The sequence below is a fragment of the Microcaecilia unicolor genome, chromosome 3 (assembly GCF_901765095.1).
Source record: "Microcaecilia unicolor chromosome 3, aMicUni1.1, whole genome shotgun sequence".
In the NCBI taxonomy this organism is placed as follows: domain Eukaryota; kingdom Metazoa; phylum Chordata; class Amphibia; order Gymnophiona; family Siphonopidae; genus Microcaecilia; species Microcaecilia unicolor.
The window spans coordinates 296,871,672-296,897,309 of record NC_044033.1 but is presented as its reverse complement, the minus strand read 5'-3'; the positions used below and the strand labels follow the sequence as shown (position 1 = coordinate 296,897,309).

The 25,638-nt window shown below is 44.0% G+C and overlaps 1 long non-coding RNA gene across 1 annotated transcript; it reads left to right on the top strand.

Annotated features, from left to right (window-relative positions):
• The first annotated feature begins 654 nt into the window (after positions 1-654).
• LOC115465052 lies at positions 655-15,115 on the top strand. Its single transcript, XR_003941310.1, has 3 exons — positions 655-856; positions 14,648-14,803; positions 14,898-15,115. It is a non-coding gene; the product is annotated as an uncharacterized LOC115465052 (long non-coding RNA).
• Positions 15,116-25,638: the final 10,523 nt, after the last annotated feature.

The window sequence follows — 25,638 nt, the reverse complement described above, 5'->3', positions numbered from 1 at the left end:
AAATATTTCCTCATATTTGTTTTAAAAGTATTTCCATGTAACTTCATTGAATGTCCCCTAGTCTTTGCACTTTTTGAAAGAAGCTGTCATAGAAGCAGGTATATACTGTTTCTTTCACATCTTTGGGGAGAGGGAGGGCATTCAGAGACCACTGGGGAAGTAAGCGGAGTCATGCCTTAATCCTTCCAATGGTCAACTTTTTATGACTTGGTCATAATTGAAACAGGTTCAGACCAAAACATCCAACTTTTAGCCTTGGACGTTTTTGCTTTGTTCCATTATGGCAGAAAAACTTCCATGTTGTGGAAACGCCCAAATCACTGCATAAAAAAAGTGTTAAAAATGTGTTTCAATAATAGCAATTGTGATGTTTTTGCAAGAAAAATGTCCATCTGCCGCTTTTTGGACATTTTTCTGTTTCTAAAATGAGCCCCATTATCTTGCAGGGGAAAGGTGAATTGAATGGTATGCTAATTCTATGACATTTGCCTAACCCTGCATATGGCTGTATGTTACTTAATATGTACATAGTTAATTTTATTGAAAATCTTTATTTTAAATACTTTCTTAACTATAGTTTTCTAACCATTTGAGTGAATTGTTTGCTCTTTTACAAAAATCTCTTTCTAGTTACCATTTTAGTTTTTGCTTTATTTTTCACTCCTTTTTCTCATCTACTTCCTTTCTTCTGTCCTCTCATCCCCATTTTCTCTTACCTCTGCCTTTCTCCCTTCTCACAGCTGCAGTGACCTGGATCAAAGAGGAAGATTTTTGGCCAGGCCTGGATTTGAACTTCTATCCTATGCACTGACATTTTTATAGCTCCTGATTCTACTACTGGAAATGTGTACTGCAGGTATCTCAATGCCTCGGGATAGGGTTGTCAGAATTCCACAACTGAGCTTAAAAACTATTCTTCAACTGGGTCTCTCTGCTTCTCTGTGTTCTACAGATTCCTCATTGTGTTCCACTCGCCTAGTCTATTCTTTCTTCCCTCCCCTTCCTTTACTGCACAGGGTCTCCAACTTCATTCCTAAAGGGTTGCAATCCAGTTGGGGGCTTTCAGATTTCTACAACGAATATGCATGTGATTTATTTGCATGTACTGCCTCCATCATATGCAAATAGATTTCTTGAATATTCATTATGAGACTCCCTAAAACCTGACTGGATTGTGCTTTTTTATGATCAAGTTGGGAGACCCGTGCTTCAGTCTTTCCTTCTCTATATCTTGCTTGCCTCCTCCAACTCTTACCATTGTTGTTATTCATTTCTGCTTTCCAGCCTTTCTTTCCTATTATCTTGACCTTCATAAGCCATTGTTTTCTCTCTCTCCCCTCCCCCCCCCCCCCCCCCCCCACAATTTCTCCTACTTTCCACAAGGCTTCAGGATCAGGTGCAGGCAACCTGTAGGAATTGCTGCCACTGCTAACAGGGAGGGAGCTTCAGGACTTTGGGTGCCTCCCTAGCTGAGCCTAGCTTACTTACCACAGTGGGAAGGCTGCCTTTACAACGGGATGGGGGGGGGGGAAGAAGATGCCAGAGCAGTAGCTGTATGTGACTGGTGGTAGTAGGGGGGGAGGAGGAAGGGAGCACAGTAGAAGTTGGATGTGATTAGGAGGGGAAAGAAGGCAGAAGCTGGGTGTGACTTGAGGGGTAGGGAAGGGAACAGAGCAGTAGGGATGTAACTGGGGGTGGGGAGTACAGCAGAAGCTGGCTGTGACTAGGAAGGGAACAAGGCATAAGCTGGATGGTACTGGGGGGAGGGAAACAAGACAGAAACTGGATGTGACTCAAGGGGTAGGGAAGGGAACATCCTAGAGCAGAAGCTGGATGGGACTAGGAAGGGAGAAGAGGAACAAAGAAGAAGAAAAATTGGATTTGAAAAGAACTGGGTCTTGGTGGTTGAATGGGAGTATGTTGGAGGACAGAACAAGGAATTATGGTTGGGAGAAATTGAGTAGGAATTTGGAGGGGATAGTGAGGTGTGCATGTGTTAAGGAATAGTGAGACTGATAGGAATTTTGATGGGGTGGGTGTTAAATGAGTTAGGAGTGAGCATGTGAAATGGGGGTAAGAAAAAGGGGATGAAGTACAGGGAAAGGTTGATACATTGTGTGAATGACCTGGAGGACTGGAGTGAGGATGAGACATATTGAAAAGATATGGGAATACTGTAGGGGTATGAGAGAAGAAGGGGTGAGTCTTTGAAGAAGTTGAATGAGGATGGAAATGAGGTAACAAAAGGGTGAAAGAGGAAACAAGAGATAGAAGAATGGCCTGGAGGGAAGGGAGACAGGGATGGGGCTAGGGCTGGTGAGATTAGAGGCAGTGGACGGTAGATGAGTACAGAGGATAAAAATTAAGGATCAGTTAAGGAACTTAAGGATCAGTTGTACCTCTCCCCTCTACCACACAAGGGAACTAGATTCCTAAGGGGTTTTATCTCTTTTCCTGGTATTAGGAACCACTCTATGGAACTTGCTTCCCGTGAGCATTAGAACAGATTGTAACTACTAAAGCTTCAGGAAGAACTTAAAAACCTTCTTGTTCCCACAGCCTAACAAATGCCTGCTCATCTTCAAAGACCTCTTGAGATTCTGAGACTCTTACGGACCTGATTATGATCTCCTGTTTCTCCCTCACCAATTATAGGCTTACCTTCTTACTTATGCGTATTAGCTTTGTGTTGTAAACTGCACTAGTTGCAAGATAGCATTTAATAGTTGTAAACCACACTGAACCCTGATGGGGATATTAGCGATATATAAGCCCTTGTTTGGTTTGATTTGATAGTGGTCAATCATCACTGCTTCTCCAGTTATTAAACTCTTCTTCCTCCTCCTCTCACTACAGATAATGGCTTCATCTTTCTTCTTTTCCCCAGCCCAGCTGTTGGCCTAGCTTTACCAAATAGCTCCAGGTCATTAGAGAGGGACTGAACCAGTAATGGTTTTGTTCTGTTGTATACATGGACTTGTAGGACAATAAAGTAATGGGAAAATCTGAACAATTCTATGCATGAACAATGATAAAACCAGATGACTCTAGATCTCCAATGATCTGGAGTCATCTGGTCACCCTATACTGGTCTACTCACCTGCCCTAATCCAATTGTCTGCTCCTTTTCTCATTATCCAAGATGTCCACCTTTTTCCCTAAACCAACCCAGGGCCTACACTCTCTTTCCTCACATGCCTCTTCCAACAGCCACCACTTCTACCCAGACCCCATGTGGCTCTTGTTGACAGAAGGAAAGGGAATGGGACTTGATATACTGCCTTTCTGTGGTTACAATTGAAGTGATTTACATACTATATACAGATACTTTTTTTTTGGACCTGGGGCAATGCAGGGTTAAGTGACTTGGCCAGAGTCCAAAGGAGCAGCAGTGGGAATGGAATCCCCAGGATCAAAGTCCACTGTACTAACCACTAGGCTACTCCTCCTCTCCAGCACATTGCATCTCTTCTGAGAATAATGACATACTAATGACTAAGCAGTACAAGTGTAGTAGTAGAAACTGAATAGAGTGAGAAAAGAAAGAGCCAATGGTTTTGGAAAGAAAGGGGGAGACAGAAGGAAGTTGACAAGTATTGGAGGAAGATTCTGAGGAAAGATGTGGGCTGCAAGTATTCTGCAATGCTCTGTAAGAAACTGGGGGCCTCCCTTGGTCAGGACTCAGTTAACCTTGAACACTGTGTTGTGAATCTCTCTGTTGCTATGGTGCTCACAACAATGCCCCCTCCCTATTGCCTCATGGTCTGTTATCTTATCTCAGCAAATCAGACTTTGATGCAAACATGTAGCTACAGTTCACTGCCCTGAACTCAAATTGCCCACTTGGCCTTCTCACATCTGCCCCACAGCTGATCTCATGGAATTCTGCTTAACTGCTCTCTGCTGCATGAGATTCAGCACTATTCACATGGATGATGCTTCATTAATTACAACTGTTCTCTATATGCACAGCACTGTGGAGTGGAGGAGTGGCCTAGTGGTTAGGGTGGTGGACTTTGGTCCTGAGGAACTGAGTTCAATTCCTGGCACAGGCAGCTCCTTGAGACTCTGGGCAAGTCACTTAACCCTCCATTGCCCACCACATTGAGCCTGCCATGAGTGGGAAAGTGCAGGGTACAAATGTAACAAAAAAAAAAAAAACTGCTGGGGCTTTAGAACTGCATTCTGCTTTGCTCTTGAGTCAGACACAGAGATTCTTTTTGGGGAGCAGCTCAGAGGCATGGGTATAGTTTGCTGCTTAGTTTAGGGGATTATGTTATGTGGTAGGGAGATCATAGCAGCAGTAGGTAGGAGGGCCAATTTAGCACCAGCACCCAGAACATTTGTCAGGAGGGCATGGTCCCCCATACTCTACCAAACTACACTAATTCTCCATAGTTCTTTCCTGACTGGGGGAAAGTATTGTAAATCTTTCAAGACCCTAGGCTTACGGAATGGCTCTTCCAGTTGAAACAAGTGTACTGCCACTCAGTAGTCTGTTGTTCCTAAGGGACTCCCCTATTATACTGTGGTAAGTTTTGCACTTACTGTATGAGTAATGCAAAATTTGCCATCTGCCCTGCATTTACTGCACAGGGAACATGGTTACCGCAGAGCTACCACATTACATACAGCGCCTAATAGCATGGGTACTCCCACATGTAACACAATGCAGGACGATAGCAGAATGTGTAGCCAACCTCTCCTCACTCAGTAGCCCCCTTCCAATGGCCCCCTTCCACCTTGATCCCAAGCCTTGACACCATAAACACCTTCCCCAAGCCACAACCCCAACCTTCCTACCTGGTCCCCCTCCCCACTCAATCATCCCGAACCCCCCCATACAAATTTGGGTCCCCCCCGAGCACCTGGCTACAGTCCCCAAAATCCTCCCTAGTCCAACCCCACCCATAACCAAGTAAAACCCTACTCCCACCACTCAGAAACTCTGGAATTCACTGCCACAGAATGTGGTAAAAGCAACTGGCTTAGCAGAGTTTTAAAAAGTTTGGATAATTTCCTAAAAGAAAAGTCCATAAGCCATTATTAAGATGGACTTGGGAAAATCCACTGCTTAGTTCTAGGAGAAGCAGCATAAAATCTGTTTTACTGTTCTGGGATCTTGCCAGGTACTTGTGACCTGGATTAGCCACTGTTGGAAACAGGATACTGGGCTTGATGGACCTTTGATGGACAACTGCTTGGAGGTCGTGCCATTTTGGAGGAGGCGCTGACCCAGGCAGCAGTGGAGAAGGACCACTGCCGCTGCCCCAAAAAGAGATGACCTCATATCTCAGTGGACCCCCAGGCAGTGGTGGGGGTTAGGGGATAGAGAGAGGATAGAGAAGAGGGCAGGTTTCTGTGGCAGTGGGTAGGGTTGGACTGGGGAGAGGGCTCAGGAAACTGTTGCTGGGAGCTTGAGGGGCCCCACATTTGTAAGTGGGGAGTAAAAAAATCAAGATGATTGAGTGGGGGGCCAGGAATGAGTTGGAGGGTCAAAGCTGTGGCTTGGGGGAAGGGCACTTATGGTGTTGGGACTTGAGGTCATGGGGGGTGACAGGAATTGGATCAGGAGGGGGTACTGAGTAGGGAGTGGGGTTATATGTAGCAGCTGCGCTACCAGACTGCCAGGAGCACAGCTGCACTTACTGCCTTCTTAAGGTGGCAGTAAGTTTGGCTGCATTATCAGTAGTTGGACAGCTAGCGCACAGTAACAACCCATGCACTAGCTGTCATAGCCAGCCATGCCTCCACGACCCCAGCCCACTCCTGTGTTAAGTAGTTAATGCAGCATTTGTAACACAAGGCTCCTGTTTTAGTGCAGTTGACAGTAGGGCAGCAGGCCTGCGCTACTGTCTATCGCACTGAAAACCCTGTGTTAGCTGCTTAACACAGCTTAGAACAGCCCCTGGATCCTTTTACTGACATAGCCAATGCTCCAATTAGTGAGGCTGAGGGTGACCTCTGAGGCACATACATAGTTATATATAGTGTCTCAATGGCAAAAATCTAATCTCTTCTGCTTACCATTCCCCATGCACACAGAACAAAGGTAAAGGATCCCTGGCGGTTGAATGAAAATCCTCTGGACAGTCTCTAGACAGGCACAAACACCCACATTTGAAAACACACCACGAAAGGCTGGTAGACATTAATATAAAAATACCCCTTTACTGGGCACTTCCCAGGTGAATAACAATGTATAAAAGCACAGCAATGAAAATTAGATATACAATTCATAAAAATAAAGTAATAACAAAAGGTTTCAAACTTGCTCACGGTTCGAGTGTCAAATGGTCTCCTTCATGGTATGCTGTCACGCTACTCTCTTGGACGGGTCCTGCACCCCTTCTTGGCTCCTCTCAGCAAATCCTTTGTGCTCTTTAGTTTGTAGTTAACTCCAACAGCCCCTCTCCTAGTATCATAGTACAATTCTACAGCAAAAAGAGCCTGCGGTAGAACCATCACTTCACCCACTTCTCCTGTTCTGTGCAGACCCTGGGCAAGTCCCCATCTCCCTGTTAGGGATTTGGTTCCCCTCTCAATCCACCCTATTCATGACCCCTCTGGATTACATCAAGTAAAACAAATAGGAGAAAATATTTTTTTCACTCAAGAATAGTTAAGCTCTGGAACTTCCTGCCAGAGGATGTGGTGGTAACCTTATCTGGGTTTTAAAAAAGGTTTGGACAAGTTCCTAGAGGAAAAGTCCACAGACTGTTATTGAGATAGATATGGGGGAAGCCACTGCTTGCCCTGGGATTGGTAACATGGAATGTTGCTACAAATTGGGTTTCTGCTAGGTACTTGTGACCTGGATTGGCCACTGTTGGAAGCAGGATACTGGGCTAGATGCACCATTGGTCTGACCCAGTATTCTTATGTTCATATGTAAGATGAACCCAGGATTTGGGTCCTCCCTCCTTTCACACAGGTCATCATATAGACTCTCATTTGCTCTTTGGCTCTACTCCTGTATTCCCTCTAGGATGTGAAACTCTTAGCAGCTTCAGACTTCTCAGCGTTCTTGGGATCCTCTCCTCTGATCCCTTCCTTAGCTTCTGATGCTTGCACATTGTGCTCCCTGGGATTAAGCTGAGCTCTTGGCTTAAACCCTTTTATCCTCCTGTCTGTTCTCTTAGGAAACAGGCAATTCTCTCTTCTTCTCCTCTTGCATTTTTTTTTTCTGGTGAAGACCAAGACCCTACATCAACCTCTGGGTGAAAGCCCACTGTGCTGTCTACTACATCTTTGCTGGTCCCCCTTTATTGAAGGAAGAGCCTTGGGCATTTCTCCACGTTCATTTTTATACTTCTGCAGTCTGTGTCCCACAAAGGGCAAAAGACTAAATAAGATTCTTTCACTAAATCCAGCATAAGTGGATCTAAGGCCTATACCGATGCCGGACAGACTTCTATGGTCTGTCCCACAAATGGCAAAAGACAGGTGAAGCTTCAACTACTCCAGTGTTGTAGATTACCTTATTGTCATGTGTTGCGAATGAGGGTGTGTGTAGCTCTGGGGGGAGAGGAAGACATCTTGACTGATAAGTCTGAATACTGTCAGCAATACTTGGTTATAACCAAGAACTGCCTATATGGTTGGCATGGGGGAGACGACAACTAGTGTTTATGCATGGGTGGCTGGTGACTGCATAGAGTGGCGGGTGCAGCTCTGGCCAACTAGCTCATCCTTTCATTACTTCAAATGGTCTACTCTGTAGCAAGGACCTAAAGTGTTTCTCTTGTTCTGGCAAGGAAGGTATATTTTGGCATCCTGCTACACTGAGGTGCTTTATGCAAGTGCATACAGCCATCCTGGGACAACTCATTCAGCAAATGAAAAGGTAAACATTGCATAACTTCCCCAGAGCACATCATTGGAACTTTCTATGCACACTGGGGAATTCTTCAGTGGCATAGCTAGGTGAGGCCATGGGAGTCTGGGCCCCTGCTCCCGCCAGCTGAAGATTTACGTATGGGCACACTCCTTTTAGTGAAATTGAGCATGCTCAGTTTAACTAAAAGGAGCGTGTCGGAAGTGAGGGAAGAGACAGCAGGGTAGGCAATGCGCGCTGGACAAAGTCTTCAGCTGGCGGGGGTTGGGGACCGCCCCCCACCAGCCAAGATATTTGTGGTGGCGGCGGTGCTTCAGCTGGCGGGGGTTGGGGACCCCCGGGGCCAGCCAAGATGAACAGCGGTGGAGGGGGGCAGTGAGACAGCAGAGGGAGGGAGGGGCAGCGGGGCAGCAACCAAAATTTGCCCCCCCCCCACCTCGGGCTCTGGCCCCCTCCCAACTTGAGGTCTGGCTCCCCAATCTTCACCAGCCACCCTATAGCCTAGGCATTCACTGGAGGTTAACCTTCCTAGGCTTTCCCTTTCTTGATGCACTGAAGCTGTTGATTTTAATCCTACAGAAAACTTGGAAACTCTTGGCAAATGCAGATGAGCCTCTGATAATGTTTCTGAAAAAACAGCAGTTCAATAGCAGCTTTCCACACCTGGCACTCCTTCCATCTCCTCCACGTTATGAATGTTTAAGATCAGACTCAGATAACTTTATTCATATAAGAACATAAGAATAGCCATACTGGGTCAGACCGATGGTCCACCTAGCCCAGTATCCTGCTTCCAACAGTGGCCAATCCAGGTCACGAGTACCTGACAGAAACCCAGTTAGTAGCAACATTCCATGCTACCAATCCCAGGGCAAGCAGTGGCTTCCCCCATATCTATCTCAATAGCAGACTATGGACTTTTCCTCCAGGAACTTGTCCAAACCTTTTTTAGACCCAGATATGTTAGCTTCAGTTACCACATCCTCTGGCAGTGAGTTCCAGAGCTTAACTATTCTTTGAGTGAAAAAAACAGGAGGATGAAATTAACTCCTCATTTACCAGTTTCAACTTCGGGTTCTTCCTTGTCTCCATTTCTCCTTGAGAGCCTCAGCTAGGGCTGTGTCAAGGGTAAAGGGTGAATTAGATGAACTTTCAGCCTTATGCTTCCCCCCATCAATTAACTCTCAGACCAGTAAGCCTACCTGAGATTTTGATATTTATACTCAATGATTATGAACACCCCAACACTACCCTTCCCAGAACATTCGATTATGCCAATTTCGCCGGCCTTGAGAGATGGCCGGCCATCTCCCGATTTGTGTTGGAAGATGGCCGACCTTCTCTTTCGAAAATAAACTGGATAGTAACATAGTAGGTGACGGCAGAAAAAGACCTGTACGGTCCATCCAGTCTGCCCAACAAGATAAACTCATATGCGCTACTTTATATGTATACCTGACCTTGATTTGTATCTACCATTTTCAGGACATAGACCGTAGAAGTCTGCCCAGTACTAGCCCCGCCTCCCAACCACCGGCGCTGCCACCCAATCTCCGCTAAGCTTCTGAGGATCCATTCCTTCTGAACAGGATTCCTTTATGTTTATCCCACGCATTTTTGAATTCCGTTACCGTTTTCATCTTCACCACCTCCTGCAGGAGGGCATTCCAAGCAGTTACCACTCTCTCCGTGAAATATCCCTACTGTACCTGTTAACTTTCTCTTCCTCCCATCTAGCTCAGCTACTGCAATGACAGACCTTGGCAAGGGGCCATAGTTCAGGACTTGAAAATACCAAGCACCAGGTCACCGTCCTGCTTATAATCGAAAGAGAAAAACGGGAGATGGGCGTCTTTCTCCTGTGGGCGCCCAAATCGGTATAATCGAAAGCCGATTTTGGGCGTTTCCAACTGCAATCTGTCGCAGAAACGGGTAAAGTTGACGGGGGCGTGTCGGAGGCGTGGTGAAGGCAGAACTGGGGCGTGGTTATCAGCCGAGGAGAGATGGGCGTCTTTAGCTGATAATCGAAAAAAAAAGGCGTTTTTATCGTGATTTTTGGTCACTTTTTGTGGACCCTTTTTTTTTCACGAACAAGTCCCAAAAAAGTGCCCCAACTGACCAGATGACCACTGGAGGAATCTCCCCGGACTCCCCCAGTGGTCACTAACCCCCTCCCACCAAAAAAAAACAACTTTACAAACTTTTTTTCCAGCCTGTATGCCAGCCTCAAATGCCGTACCCACCTCCATGACAGCAGAATGTGTTCTATCCTCTGACAGCATTTCCCTGGTTCTGATGTGGCTCTCGGGTGAGTGTGACACCTTTTCTGTTAAGGGCACTGCAGAGTCACATCAGCAATGCATTGTGGTGGGTGTAGGGTATTGGGCTCCGTGATTCCACTAGCTTGTGGCAAATGCTCACGATGTTGGTAGTTGGTAGGCTCTACTCCCATGGTGCTTTTCCCTCTGCTTACTGGGTCAGAGTGTGCCCTGTTTTATTTCCGGTAGTCCATGAGGTAGTGGCCATTTTTGTAAGCCAGTTTTATATCCCTTTCACGTGTTAGCCACGTTATAGAACTTAGTTCTTACCTTGAATGTGGCTTAAAGAGAGCATTGTACACCATTCTGCGAGCTCTGACCTACTGCTAATCTCAGTACCAGGGAGACTCGTTGCCAGTGGGGCACAGCCTCTGATCTGCAATTAACTGTGAGTAAACGTGCTTATTCCAATAAAGGACGTTTTCGGAGAGATTAGTCTTCAGGTGTCAACTGGTGTGCCAATGTTATATAGCAGCAACAAGTCCTAGAGGCCTGCGTGTATGCAGGTCCCTGGAGCACTTATAGTGGGTACCGCAGTGCACTTCAGGCAGGTGGACCCAGGCCCATCCCCCCCTACCTGTAACACTTGTGCTGGTAAATGGGAGGTCTCCAAAACCCACTGTACCCACATGTAGGTGCCCCCTTCACCCCTAAGAGCTGTGGTAGTGTTGTACATTTGTGGGTAGTGGGTTTTGGGGGAGGGGGGTTGGGTGCTCAGCACCCGTGGTAAGGGAGCTATGCATGTGGGAGCGTTGTCTGAAGTCCACCGCACTGACCTCTAGGGTGCCCAGTTGGTGTCCTGGCATGTCAGGGGGGCGAGTGTACTACGAATCGTGGCCCCTCCCAAGACCAAATGGCTCGGATTAGGACGTTTTTGAGCTGGGCGTTTTTAGTTTCCATTATTGCTAAAAAAAAACAAACGCCCAGCTGAAAAACATCCATTTTTTCGAAAACACGGTCTGTCCCGCCTCTTCACGTACCCGTTTTCGGACATAGACGCCCATGGAGATAGGCATTCGCGTTCGATTATGCCCCTCCATGGCACCTAGAAATTTCATTCCGACACCCAGGATTTCATACCTCCGATATTTTTTTCCTACTGCAGTGTTGCCTGTAACTGCTTCCCTCCACCCCTCATGGCGATCAGGCTCTGCATACACATGAGCTGCACGGTACAGGGGGTCAATGATTGGACCACAGAAAGACCCAGGCTGTTTCTAAGTGGAATTAGAAAAGGTACAGAGAAGGGCGATGAAAATGATAAAGGAAATGGGACGACTTTCCTATGAGGAAAGGCTGAAGCGTCTAGGGATCTTTAGCTTACAGAAAAGACGGCTGAGGGGAGATATGATAGAGGTCTATAAAATAATGAGTGGAGTGGAAAGGGTAGACATGAAGCGTCTGTTTACTCTTTCCAAAAATACTAGAACTAGGGGGCATTCGATGAAGCTACAAAGTAGTAAATTTAAAACAAATCAGAGAAAATGTTTCTTCATTCAACGTGTAATTAAACTCTGGAATTCATTGCCAGAGAATGTAGTAAAGGCGGTTAACTTAGTGGGGTTTTAAAAAGGTTTGGACGGCTTCCTAATGGAAAAGTCTATAGACCATTATGCAATTTAACATGTCTGATGAAACAAAAACCCCTTTAAATAAACCTAGCTAAATGGTCACAGGATAAGACCCAAAAGGGAGTACAATGATCTAACATGCAATAAGAACTCTAATGAAAAAATATCAATTACAAAGCAAAGTGTCTCCTCCTGTGTTCAAAAAACATAAAAATGAACAAATTACAGTTCACAAAGTGTGAAACAAAGAGAATGCGTCAAATAATAAAAGAAAAACTTAGGGGGTCTTTTACTAAAGATTAGCTCAAGTTATCTGCCACAGAGCCCATAGGAATAAAATGGACCCTGCTGCAGATAACTCAAGCTATTCTTTAGTAAAAGACCCTCTTACTGACTATTCAGATTGTGGCACTTCTACTCAAAACTGCTCTCAATATAGAACAACGCCACTCATGCTCTACCACATCTTCACTAACTGCCAAATATCACCGCAAGTACAACACTTATCTGTCGACTACAAGAAAAGGCATATATTATCTTTTCTAATTAAACTGTATCACATCTGCTAATGTACTACAGAGTTGCTTAATACACCGAAACAAACTGATGCGCAGTATCCTATCAATTAGGAATTAGTACGCTGAGTGCACAATTATGCAGAATGCACATGGAGAAGCAATTTCTTCATCTATAAATAAAATAAATTGTTCAAAGCATTACCCAGACAATAGCCTATAGGTTCATAACCAAAGTTTGCTTACTATCTACAAGATAATGCTCAAAGCCATTATGAAAGTGGTGGAGTGGCCTAGTGGTTAGGGTGGTGGACTTTGGTCCTGAGGAACTGAGTTTGATTCCCACTTCAGGCACAGGCAGCTCCTTGTGACTCTGGGCAAGTCACTTAACTCTCCATTGCCCCATGTAAGCCGCATTGAGCCTGCCATGAGTGGGAAAGCACGGGGTACAAATGTAGCAAAAAAAAAAAAAAGTTAAAAAAACACCACTCATGCTCAATATGTTGGATGACACTAGATGGCATCACGGGAACATCATTATAATGTAATCAGCATATGTAGGAAACACTGCAATCCAGGAGTTTGTATATAAATTCGAAACAACTGATGAAATAAACAATCATAAATAGCAGCTGGATGACATCTGGGGAACATTGTTACAATCTGCATATATATGACCTGATCAGGGAAGCATTGCAAACCCTATGTTTGTATTAATTAAAAAATGTATATAAATCCCAAACAACTGAAACTAAAATCATGCTGACTACATTGAAATTGCACAAATATAGATTCACCAATATTGTTTAACCTTTACACATATAAACACTAGCGTTTGGGCATAAAATGATGAATCTCACCATGTAACTAGTGCCTGGTGTAATATCTACAGAGGTGCCTTTTCACAGATAAGGTTGTTGCTCTTTGAGTCCTGGGAATTAGTGCTGTTATGGTATGGTAAGGTTCTGAGTGTGTTTTTGCACACGTTTGTGCAGTATTTTTCAGTGGAGAGAAATTGTGTGTTGACCTTATTAAGGGACTTCAATTTATCACAATTTTAGTTTGTCATAACATCAGACAGGGTTTGTTAAATAATCATAGAACATACATATATGTGTCATTTTTTGATTCTGAGAGGGCAACCCTAGCGCAGATAGTTGGTTTTAGAGGGGCGGGGCAGAGCAGGGGAAGGGTACAACAGTAGGTGTGGCAAGGAATAGGGTGAAGTATGGGGGAGGACAAAGGAGTTGCAAGGGTGGGACAAGGGAGCAACATGGATCAGGGCCGGTGTTTTTCTCTGTCAAAGGCTTGGCAACTCATTTTTCCAGTGGCAGGTTTCCTCTCTACCATGAGTCAAAACACAAACGGGGAGAAACCTCTACAGCGGGAAGATCAAACAGGAAAGAGTAGAGGCTGATCAAAGGACAATTCCACCACTGGAGATGTTATGGAGAAACACTTTATTGACACAAATGCAAAGGGACCCGATACAGTCCGTGTTTCGGCGTATCGCCTACATCAGGGGTCAAATGAATCATTTGTTGTCTTTCAGCAGTTGTCAAACCGAAGGTCTATAATGCAATTAGGCAGTTTGGAAGTCACTTGCAAATAAACCGCCACTGACGACTCTGTGGGGTCTGCTCATGTACATTATAGACCACCATCTCCAATGGTGGAATCATCCTTTGATCAGCCTCTACTCTTTCCTGTTTGTTCCTCTCTACCATCACATTGGTTCTTGTTCCCACTTATAATATCCTTTCGATTTGTTGACACTTTGATTTTGTTTTCAATTTTTTTACAACTGGCCTCACCTAAGTGTGAACTTGGCTTCTTAATCTCTAAGCAAATAGACTTTACTGTACTACTTTACAACTTGCACAGCTCTGCTATGGAGTAGAGAGGGAATAGCCAACTCATTGGCAAACACAACTCAGCAGAACCAGCTGTCAGAAAACTTGCAAAATACACAGGTAGATTCCTCCAAGCAGGTACACTAATAAAACACACGATCCGGATATAAGCAATGGCCAGCTTTCTGACAGCTGCAGAACCTGGTTCAGATCTTTGAATATCACATATGGTTTGCATGACCATTGGAAAGCTGTTACTTTCAATTTTCAGTGCTAAATAATTCATTAGCACATGTTCGGTTCATTTGAATGCCTTGAAAAATTCAGTGTTTATTAAAATCAATATAACACACATTAACCCACAAATTAACATAATGATTAGTGTGCATCAAACAGTTTTAACATGCATTAAAACATCTTTATTAAAATGAATGTGTAAAATGAACCAAAAAAAATGACTGAAATTCTGTGAAAAGGCCAAACAAGCCGAACATTTTTGCTTTGTGTGCATTCCTAATACTAAATCAATCTTTGCCCTCATTTTGTGTTTTAGCAGGTCAGAAGGAAGCAGCAGTTTCCCTACAAGGCATCGGATTAACTCCTAGAGCTGCCAACATGCTTGAGTCAAAAGAGAGGTGGCTGGGTTTTCCCTTTTTTCCTAAGAAAGCTACAACTATAAGTCAAGACAGTGGGATAAAAACAAGACAAGGTTATTTCTTTCTTTCTCTCTGCATTTAGCTTACACCTTTTCAGTTGTATCTTAGGGCGAGTTGTATTTATTTATTTATTTGTTACATTTGTAGGCTCAATGTGGCTTATATGGTTCTGGTGAAGCAATTACAGACTCTGGTGTAAGCAAATACAAGGTGATGTTGTGGTTAAATAGATAAAGCTAGTGTGGTGCAACCACACTAGGGGATCATGCAACAAAAGGTTTGTGTTGTGTCCATATTGTGCTTTAGTTATGTTGTATTGCAGAGATCGGGCGTTTATGCTGGATTGATGGGGTATGCCTTTTTAAACAGGTGAGTTTTTAGGCTTTTTCTCTAGAAGTAGATATTTTCCCCTCTTATATGAATGGCTTAACCGCAAATCAAATTCACCTTGTCGCCCCTCCCCCACTCCAGGGTTCAAAAAGGATGTCGTCTTAACCGAGAAATTCACCCAGGAAAGAAGAAGGGCACACAAAAAAACTTTTAAATTAAAATTGATTTGAAAAGGTTTACTTTATTCTAACATGAACTTTAATAAACACAACAGATTTCAACTTGCAATAGCATTGACCCTACATTTCTTTATTCCCATAGGTCCCTCTATTCACTACAAGACTCAACTTCAGAGCAACTTTACGTCAGATAAGTAACAGTTCAATTTCCTAAATCTAAAGTTTAAACGTGCATGCAAAAGATTATATTCTATTGTGAGTCCCTTATATAGAATTGATTCTTTGCTTTCTTTTTTTCAGGTTCGTTCTCCCGAGCAGTCAAGGTAAGTATACTCTTTTTCTCTTTATTCCATAAAAGTTCAAAAGGATACTTTCATTTACGTCTATTCAGCTGTCATATCTTCTGATTCTGCCAATCGTTGGGTACCATAAACTTGCTGCAGAGTTGAACCCTGGCCAGGGTACAGGAACTAGGAACGGAGGCACCTACTACTCTAATCTTTAACAAAGCAATAACCCTAAAACCTAACTGAGCCACACAATTCAGGTACCTACTGCACACCTTTCCTATCTAGCTTTCCCCCCCCCAAAAAAACATATAATTATTAATCCCTACCCTATTTTCACCTCCCCATCAGAATGTAATAAAATCAGAGTGTGCTAAGTAATTCTTTAAAATTACAGAATTAAAATTTAGAAAACCCCTTTTTCTTTAGTATCAATTAAAAACTTAAACTTTCAGGTTAGCTTTTCACTTTTTAACTCTTTCTAAACCATTTATGTTCTATAGAGTTCTAAAGTGCTATTCAGCTACCACCAGCTCAGGACCCCTTTCTCAGAGAGCACAGAACACATTAATCTGGGATCAAGATTGATGAATTTAATTCACTTACAACACCAACTCACAGTCAGCCATCAATCTTTTCCCTAAAGCCCTTGGAAACGCGGCGGGCTTTCAAATTAAATGAACTACTTTTAACCTCTCACAGCACACTTATATTAAACACATCTTTAAACACTTTTACTTGGTTTTAACCATAGGCGCCCGGTATAAGAGGCTTGGGGAGGCTAAGCCTCCCCAGCCACAGCAGGAAAGAGTTAGGCGGCGCCGTGAGTCTCCCTGTTCCCTCTCCTTGTTTACTAACTGCCCCGCGCTGTCTTTAATTTACCTGCGTCCCAGCGTCAGCCCGCCGCGTCATTTCAAAGCCCGCCCTGCTGCCTGTCTCTATTCTTCCCTCCCTTCGCGACGTGTTTGTTCGGCAGAGTCCCGCCCTCGAGGAAATGATGTCAGAAGGCGGGACTCTGCCGAACGAATCACATCGCGAAGGGAGGGAAGAATAGAGACAGGCAGCAGGGTGGGCTTTGAAATGACGTGGCAGGCCGACGCTGGGACGCAGGTAAATTAAAGATGGTGCGGGGCAGATAGTAAATGAGGAGATTGGAAGGGGAGAGGAGAATCGCGCTGGTGCTGGGTATGCATGGAGGGCAGGGGAGAGGAAGGTTGCTGGAATGGGTGGATAGAGGGGATGGCAGGGGAGAGAGGAGGGTTGCTGGAATGGGTGGATGGCAGGGGAAAGAGGAGGATTGCTGGAATGGGTGGATAGAGAGGATGGCAGGGGAGAGAGGAGGGTTGCTGGAATGGGTGGATGGCAGGGGAAAGAGGAGGATTGCTGGAATGGGTGGATAGAGGGGATGGCAGGGGAGAGAGGAGGGTTGCTGGACATGGGTGGAGGGGAGGTCAGGGGAGAGGAGATTTGCTGGACATGGGTGGGTGGCTAGAGGGGAGAGGAGGGTTGCTGGACATGGGTGGATGGAGGGGAGGGCAGGGAACAGAGAGGAGGGTTGCTGGACATGGGTGGCTAGAGGGGAGAAGAGGGTTGCTGGACATGGATGGCAAGACGGGAAGACAGGAAGGAGATGCACATGAATGAAGGGGAGAAATTCTGGACATGCATGGAGGGGAGGGAAGACAGAGGAAGGAGATGAGGGAAAAGGGGGAAAACCTGCACATCAATGGAGAAAATAGGCAGAAGCTGGATCCACTGGACAGTCAAGTCTGCAGAGGACCCAGCTTTTACTTATGGATGTAAGGCAAGAAATGAAGAAGAAAGGCAGAAAGTAAAGAAATAAATGGAAAGGAAGCCCTGGAACCGGAGTTAAGAGGACAGATAGCAGCAGAATCGGATACTTGGCCAGCATGATCAGAAAAACAAAGTCACCAGACAACAAAGGTAGAAAAGATTATTTTATTTTCATTATAGTGTTTGGAATATGTCCACTTTCAGAATCAGGTGCTCAACATTAAAAGTTTATATTTATTTACTTATTTATGGCATTTTATCCCACATTAAATATGAATTAGGGTGTTTTGTGGCTCTACATGAGAATTGTGATATTATGATCCCTTGTTTCATATTGTTGACGGTCTGCATTTTCCGTACGGGTGGTATATTGGTGTATTAGGTTCTGCCCAGTGTAATATTTATGGTACAGTAAGGTTCTGAGTGTGTTTTTGCACAAAGTTGTGCATAGTGTTTTGCAGTTGAGCGATTGTGGTTAGTATATGCTTTGAGCAACCACTTTATTCTTTGACATATGATACATAGCTAATATCTAAATTTAATAAAAGGTATTAATTGTGACTTTTATTTTTATTTATTTATTTTTTCTGTGTGTTATCAGACAATTATGGATTTAAGCTCCACCCCTGGCCCCACCCCTAACCCCGCCCCCTTTAGCCTCCCCAAACAGTTGGGCCACCGACCGCCTATGGTTTTAACCCAAAATTCTCTCTCAGCTGAGCACAGCTCCTAAACACAGCTCTGTCCTACTCAGCACTCACCTCCCAACTGCCCAACCGCCAGGTTTAGAACCCCTCACTAGCTCGAGCTTCCAACACAAGCTTAACATTCCACACTCCCCTAGCACATGATCACAGCATGTTAAAATTAGTTTTCACAAGTCTTAAACTTTTACATATTAATAGCATCTTTAAACAATATAAATTTTAATACCTGAGTATTCCTGAAGCCTAGCAAAGCTCCTTTTTAATCCCAGCGCGAGCCTCTAGCCGCTCCATTCTCGAGGCAACAGCTGGCTCGTGTCGTCAGCTGTTCCTACTCCCCACGCGCTCCCTTCTTCTGTCCAGCGCGTGCAGTACTTTCTCCGCCGGGAACCGCTACAACAATAAAATAAAAACGTTGGGAGAGTGCACCGGAGCACTCCCCCTCGCCATCTCCAGTCCCACTCCCGACTTCTTTTATCTTCAGAACCGGCTCTCCCGCTCAATAGAGCCGGTTCCCTTTAAAATTAATGATCTCCTGGGCCCTGCATCGGATGTGTACGTCTGACGTCATAACGCGACGTCAGACGCCGACGCAGGGCCAATCAGCGCCCAGACCTCCCCTTCTTCGCCTTTGCTCCGCCCCTCCATGGCATCCAACGTCTCTTTCGCTGCTTCCCAGCGCCGCAGCTCACCCCGATGACCTGAAACCTCCTGCCCTGCCTCCCCTGCACAAAATCGCCGCTTCGATTCCACGCCGCCGCCTGAACCCACCAGAAGCCTCAAGCCCCAAAACCCGGGCTCCAGCGCGATTCCCGGTCAGCGCTCTTACACGCTGACGATCTCCTCCCAACAGCGGCCCAAGTAAGTTTATTTAACCCTTTGGGTTACAACCTGATACCAATCCCTTAACCTCAAATCCATTCTACCTCAAGATTAAGTCCACGCTTTATCTATACGTGGGATATGGTGGCTCCCCGTGGACTTAACCTTGAGGTAGAATGGATTTGAGGTTAAGGGATTGGTATCAGGTGAATTTGATTTGCGGTTAAGCCATTCATATAAGAGGGGATAGACAAGAAGGGTGGATCATTGTAAGACCGGTGGGAGACTCTGGAGGTCCCGCTTGGATATCTGGTTTCCAGTCCTGAAGGTAGGCAGCCATTACAATGGATGAATATTTATCATGGAATATAAGCTCATATAAGCAGAAGATAGTATTAGAACGAGAAAAGATTTGTATATATGATTTGGTTTTATAGGGGTTGGAAGTTGCTCCTCCTGATGAAGGGCAACACGAAATGTGGTCTCGGATAGAGAAGCTCAAGTGTGATCAGCTGGTTTGACATTTTCTGGAGCCGGATGGAAGCCCTCTTCAAGCCACGCTTTGCTACCTGAAAGAGCCTATGGACATATTGATTCTTTAAGAACTTTTTCTCCAGCACAAGCACTGGCGGTTTTGCCGTTGCATAGGAACGATCTAAGTGAATTGACTGCACAGGATATTTTATACTGTATGAAGATCAGTATCGGAATTGCAACATGATACCATGTGCATGTATTTCATGTCTTGTATGCAGAGTGTTGGAGGCTTCAATTATTTATGTAAATTTGAGGGTATATACAGAGCTGTGACAGAATGGCGGAGTGAAAGGTTGAATGAGTGAGTTCCGTAGACGCCAGTTAAATTATTACCTAAGAGGGTGTATGAAATATAGAGTGGTATCAATAAATTAGTATTGCTATTTAAACAAGGAGTACGTCTCTTTGATATAGTATTCTAAGTGAGTACTCTGGTTTAAACAATTTTTCCCTAGTTTGTGATAGATTAAATTTCAACTGCCAGACCCTCAACAGTAGAAACGTTCGGAGTAGAAATGTTCGGAGATCCCTTCTCATCATTTGTACTCCCTCCAGGGTATCCACTCTATTGGCTATTTTTGTGTCATCCGCAAAAAGGCACACCTTTCCTTCCAACCCTTCAGCAATATCTCCCACAAATATATTAAAAAGAATAGGCCCCAGCACCGACCCCCAAGGAGCTCCACTGCTCACCTTCCTTTCCTCCGAGCGGATTCCATTTACAACCACCCTCTGCCACCTGTTGGTCAACCAGTTTCTTATCCAGTTCACCACTTTTGGTCCTAAGTTCAACCCTTTCAGCTTATTCACGAGTCTTCTGTGGGGGACCGTATCAAAGGCTTTGCTGAAGTCCAAGAAGATTACATCTAGCGCACGTCCCTCATCCAGTTCTTTGGTCACCCAGTCAAAAAAGTCAATAGGATTAGTTTGGCAGGATTTTCCTTTGGTAAAGCCATGTTGCCTCGGGTCCTGTAACCCGTCGGTCTCTAAAAAGTTAACTATCATTTCTTTCAGCAGCGACTCCATTATTTTTCCTACCACTGACATGAGACTTACCAGTCTGTAGATTCCCACACTATCCGGATAAGTGCTACTGATTTGCCTGATCCTTCCTATCTGGTTGAATCCCATTTTAATATAAATCCCTTTATTTGTAAGAAACATCAATAGAGGTCTTTTCGTTTTAATACACTCACAGTGCCCCTATGTCCTTTTTGACTTTCTGTTTGCTTTCTTTTCAGCTAAGGGCCTGAGCTTTCAACTCCCCCTATCCATCAGGATCCTTTTAATTTATAGTATGTACCAGTCTGCTTTCTACTGTGTTCCCCCACCATTTGAAAACACCCTTTTCTTCTTTTGTGTATACCAGTAGTTCTTAACCAGTGTGTCAGGATCCACTAGCGTGTCACAAGAACTGGGAAATGTGTCACCAAACATTTGACAGCAAGTTGAGCAGAGGTGAGAACCAGGAAGTCAGGTATTTGAAATTTCTTCAACTGGTCCCTACTTCTGTCACCTGCCCTAACTGGAAATGTAGCAGGCTTCCAGCCTACCCCTCTCCCTTCTCTTCTCTCCCCCCACCCTAGCAGTCAACACTATTGCATCTGCATTTCCCTTGCATCATTGTAAGAAGCAATTAAATGAGGGAGTTTAACTGTAAATTGTGGTGTCTAGTGTGTTACAGATATGAACATTGTCAGCACAGGAGAGAACTGCTGGTGTAGACTCTTCTTGAGAGGTCTGTTACGTGTGGTAAGTGCATTGATATAGGGTCACAAAAGAGAGGGTAACAGCATACAAATATAAACAGAAGCGCAAAAAAAAAAGCAAACACTGGGCCTTCAAGATTGAGAAAAATGTTAACCTTTATTCCAAAAATTACCCGACAGCATTTCCAAGCTTGAATGGACTTTCAATACACTTTGGGAAATATATCCTGATTGTTATATTGTGTCTTATATGTTCATGAGCAGACCTATAGGATTTTCTTGACCCCTGATGCAGGCGTTTGCACGCCGAAACACGGCCCGTGTTGGGTCATTTTTGGAATAAAGGTTAACATTTTTCTCAATCCTGAAGGCCCAGTGTTTGCTTTTTTTGTGCAACTGCATTGATATGTCATGTGAGTACAGTGCTATTGTGAGATGGCATCCAGAACTTATAAATTCTGATAAGGGACCATGATTACAGCCCCAAAATGTTGATTTGGTGGACAGACTATAGTGTATTTTTGAACCTTGAACTGTTTGACAGTAAAGCCAGGGATATTCCCTGTGAACTAGATTACCCTTGTGCAACCATCGGTAGGAGCTTGTACCCTCCACACAAAAGAACTGTGAGTGAAGACAGCGTAGTAATTGAGCTCAGAATGTAACAGACTGATTTGTTGGTTTTTACTCTTATTGTGCAATGTTCAGCTATATACCTCATAAAAAAATGCAAGTCTTAGGGTACAACCACCTGGTTTCCTGAAGTGAACAGACACTGCTCCCTTCTGTCCAAGGATTCATTTCACCAACCACAAGACTTCCTAATTGGCACTCACACCCTTCACCTTCTGGGGCAGGGGTGGCTTACCCTGCATTCAGTTATTCATTTGTATGCCATTTCTCTTCCCCATGCTTCATAAATGGTATTCCAATAGCAGTGGAGAGAAAAATTAACCATGAAAAGACAAGAGAAGTACATACAACTGGCGTCCTGGTTAGCTATTAGTCTCCTAGCATCCAGCCAATCAGAGCTTTCCATGTGGCAGTCCATTCATTGGTACTTCCCTTTTCATGGAGTAAAAAAAAAAAAAAGAAAGAAAAATATGCAAAGTAAAAGCTGCTCCTGCTTTTTATCATCTATTTGTCCTAGAACGGGTTAGATTATGTACCACACCCTTATCAAAGAGAAGTCCACTCCTCCTTCCAGGCTCACCAGGCATTCTCTGTGCTCTGTGGGTCATTTAATGAGTCTGTATTTCCATTCCTCATTGTGCTGTTCCTGAACTGAGAGCAAGGATATTGTGTCTGCATATATTACATGGCAGGTATCCATGGCCATTACCTCATCAGCTACAAGGATGAAATCTGAGCACACCATCTGCAAATGCTGAGCCCAGAGCCAATCCTCTCCTCCCACCTCACAGGTAGTAGTCTTGGCGAGAGAAATGTGCTCTTTTTTAGTCAATTAATTTTGCTTTCCATCCAGTGTCTTTTTCCTGAGAGACTAGTTCTTATGTGCTGTGCATTTCCATAGGAGTTTCAGGATATTTAGAAGCCGATGACAGCTAAAGACTGTAAGATGCAGAGATGCATCTGATCAGTCCAGTTTACTTCCTGGTGCACTGCCAGAGACCCCAGTTGATAACTGGCTTTCTTTTCACTTCTTTGTAACTAAGGACAGAAACCAAGAACTGGGCTAACTTGGACAGAACAGCTGTTCAACCCAGCACAGTAATAAAATAGTCACACTGTGCTTCCAAAAAGGCATGGGGATAACCTGCACAGAGCTCCCATTACAACCCAAAATATAGAAACCTAGAAGCTAGAGGTAGATAAAGGCCATACAGCCTACCCAGACTCCCCATCAACATTCACTACTAAGCTCATCAATCTCTCCCTCTCCCTTAGGGATCTTCTATGTTCATCCTATGCTTTTTTTAAATTCAGATACAGACCTCATCTTCACCAGCCCCACTGAAAGACCACTCCATGCATTCAATACCATTTCCATATAGAAATATTTCCTTAGATTGCTCCTGAGTCTACCTTCTTTCCCCCTAATCGTATGACCCTCCCCCTTGTTTCTGAGCTTCCAATCAAATGAAAGAGACCCACCTCCTGTGCATTTTTATACAGAGGTATTTACAGTATATAACATAAGAATAGTCATACTGGGTCAGACCAATGGTCCATCTAGCCCAGTATCCTGCCAATCCAGGCCACAAGTACCTGGCAGAAACCCAATTAGTAACAACACGCTACCAATCCTGGGGCAAGCAATGGATTCCCCCATGTCCATATCAATAACAGACTATAGAATTTTCCTCCAGGGACTTGTCCAAACCTTTTTTAAACCCAGATACACCAACCGCCATTACCTCATCCTCCGGCAACGAGTTCCAGAGCTTAACTATTTTTTGAGTGAAAAAATATTTCCTCCTTTTTGTTTTAAAAGTATTTCCATGTAATTTTGAGTGTCCCCTGGTCTTTGTACTTTTTGAAAGCGTGAAAAATTGATTCACTTCTACCTGTTCTATACCACTCAGAATTTTACAGGCTTCAATCATATTTCCTTTCATTTGTGTCTTTTCCAAGCTGAAGAACCCTAACCTCTTAAGCCTTTCCTTCCTATGGGAGGAGTTCCATCCCCTTTATCATTTTGGTCGTTCTTCTTTGAACCTTTGCCAATTCTAATATATCTTTTTTGCAATATGGCGACCATACTTGAACACAATACTCAAGGTGAGATCGCTCCATGGAGAGATACAGAGGCAATATAATATTCTTGGTCTTATTTTGAATACCTTTTCTAATCATTCCTAGCATCCTGTTTGCTTTTTTGGCTGCAGTGGCATTCAGGACAGAAGATTTAAACGTATTGTCTACAATGACATCTAGATCCTTTACTTGAGTGCTAAGGTGGACCCTAGCATCAGTTAACTATGATTCAGATTATTCTTCCCAATGTGCGTCATTTTGCATTTGTCCTCATTTAATTTCATCTGCCATTTGGATGCCCAGTCCTCCAGTTTCCTAAGGTCTTCCTGCAATTTTTCATAATTCACATTTGTTTTGACAACTTTGAATAATTTTGGGTCATCTGCAAATTTAATCATCTCACTTGTTGTTTCAATTTCCAGATAATTTATAAATGTTAAATAGCACTGGTCCCAGTACAGATCCCTATGGCACTCCACTATTCATCCTCCTCCATTGAGAAAAATGGACATTTAACTCTCCTCTCTGCGTTCTGTCCAATAACCAGTTCCTAATCCACAGAAGTACATTGCCTCCTATCCCATGACTTTTTAATTTCTCAGGAGTCTTTTATGCGGAACTTTGTCAACTATGTTTCTATCACATCTCCCTTCTCTCACCTTTCCTCCAAAGTATACATATTTAAGTACATACCATATGTTCTATGAGGAAGACCACAGGTCATTTTAGTAGCCACCCTCTAGAATGACTCTATTTTATTTTCTTCTGAAGGTGTGGTCTCCAGAATTGCACTATTCCAAATGAGGTCTCATCTGAGAATTCTACCCTGTTCCTGTAAGCCATTCCTACCCCTGTGTACCTAAGCTTCCGTATAGCTTTTGCCATTGCCTTTTCTACCTATCTAGCCACCTTAAGACCATTAGATATGATAACCTCTGGATCTTACTCTTCTTCACCCCCATACTGTACCCACTTCCTAGGGATTTGCAGCCCAAATGCATGACCCTTCTGTTTCTAGTATTAAATCTTAGCTGCAAAATTCTAGACTATTTCTCACACTTCAGTATATTCTGTTTTCTACATCTGTGTCTACCCTGTTGCAGATCTTAGTATCATCTGCAAAGAGATAAATGTTTTCCGATTGCTGTTCTCCAATATTACTTACAAAAATGTTAAAAATAGCCAAATTAATGATGGATACCTTCCCTACATCACTGGTAATGCCCCTATCCTCAAAATGAACTCTGCTACTCTTTGTTGCTCCCTACTCAACCAGTTCCTAACCCAGTCTCTTTAGGGTCCATTCTAAAGGCTCTCAGTTTTTGGTTGGAGTCCACTTGGCACTACACATTTTTCTGCCTTGTGTCCTCCCATTGGAACACTTTTCCTCCCCAGATATGAGACAAACAATCCTACCCAAACTTTAGGGCTACCTTGAAGACCCATCTGTTCGGCCTGTCCTCGAGGCTTGTAATTGTGTTGGAGTAGCCATCAGAAGTTCTCTTGGAGTGGAGGAGTAGACTAGTGGTTAGTGTAGTGGCCTGAGAACCAGGAGAGCTAGGCTCAATTCCCACTGCAGCTCCTCATGACTCTGGGCAAGTCACTTAACTTTCTATTGCCCCATGTATATAATAAGTACCTGTATATAATATGTAAACCACTTTGTAACCACAGAAAGGGGTATTTGGAATTCCAGCCCCTTTCCCTTTCTCCTGGTTTCTTTTTCTTCTTCCCCTCCTTTCTGGCTCTCTGTCCTATTGTTAATTTTGGAGCTTCTTTCCTAATTCTGGCTAGTTGCCAACTGTAAA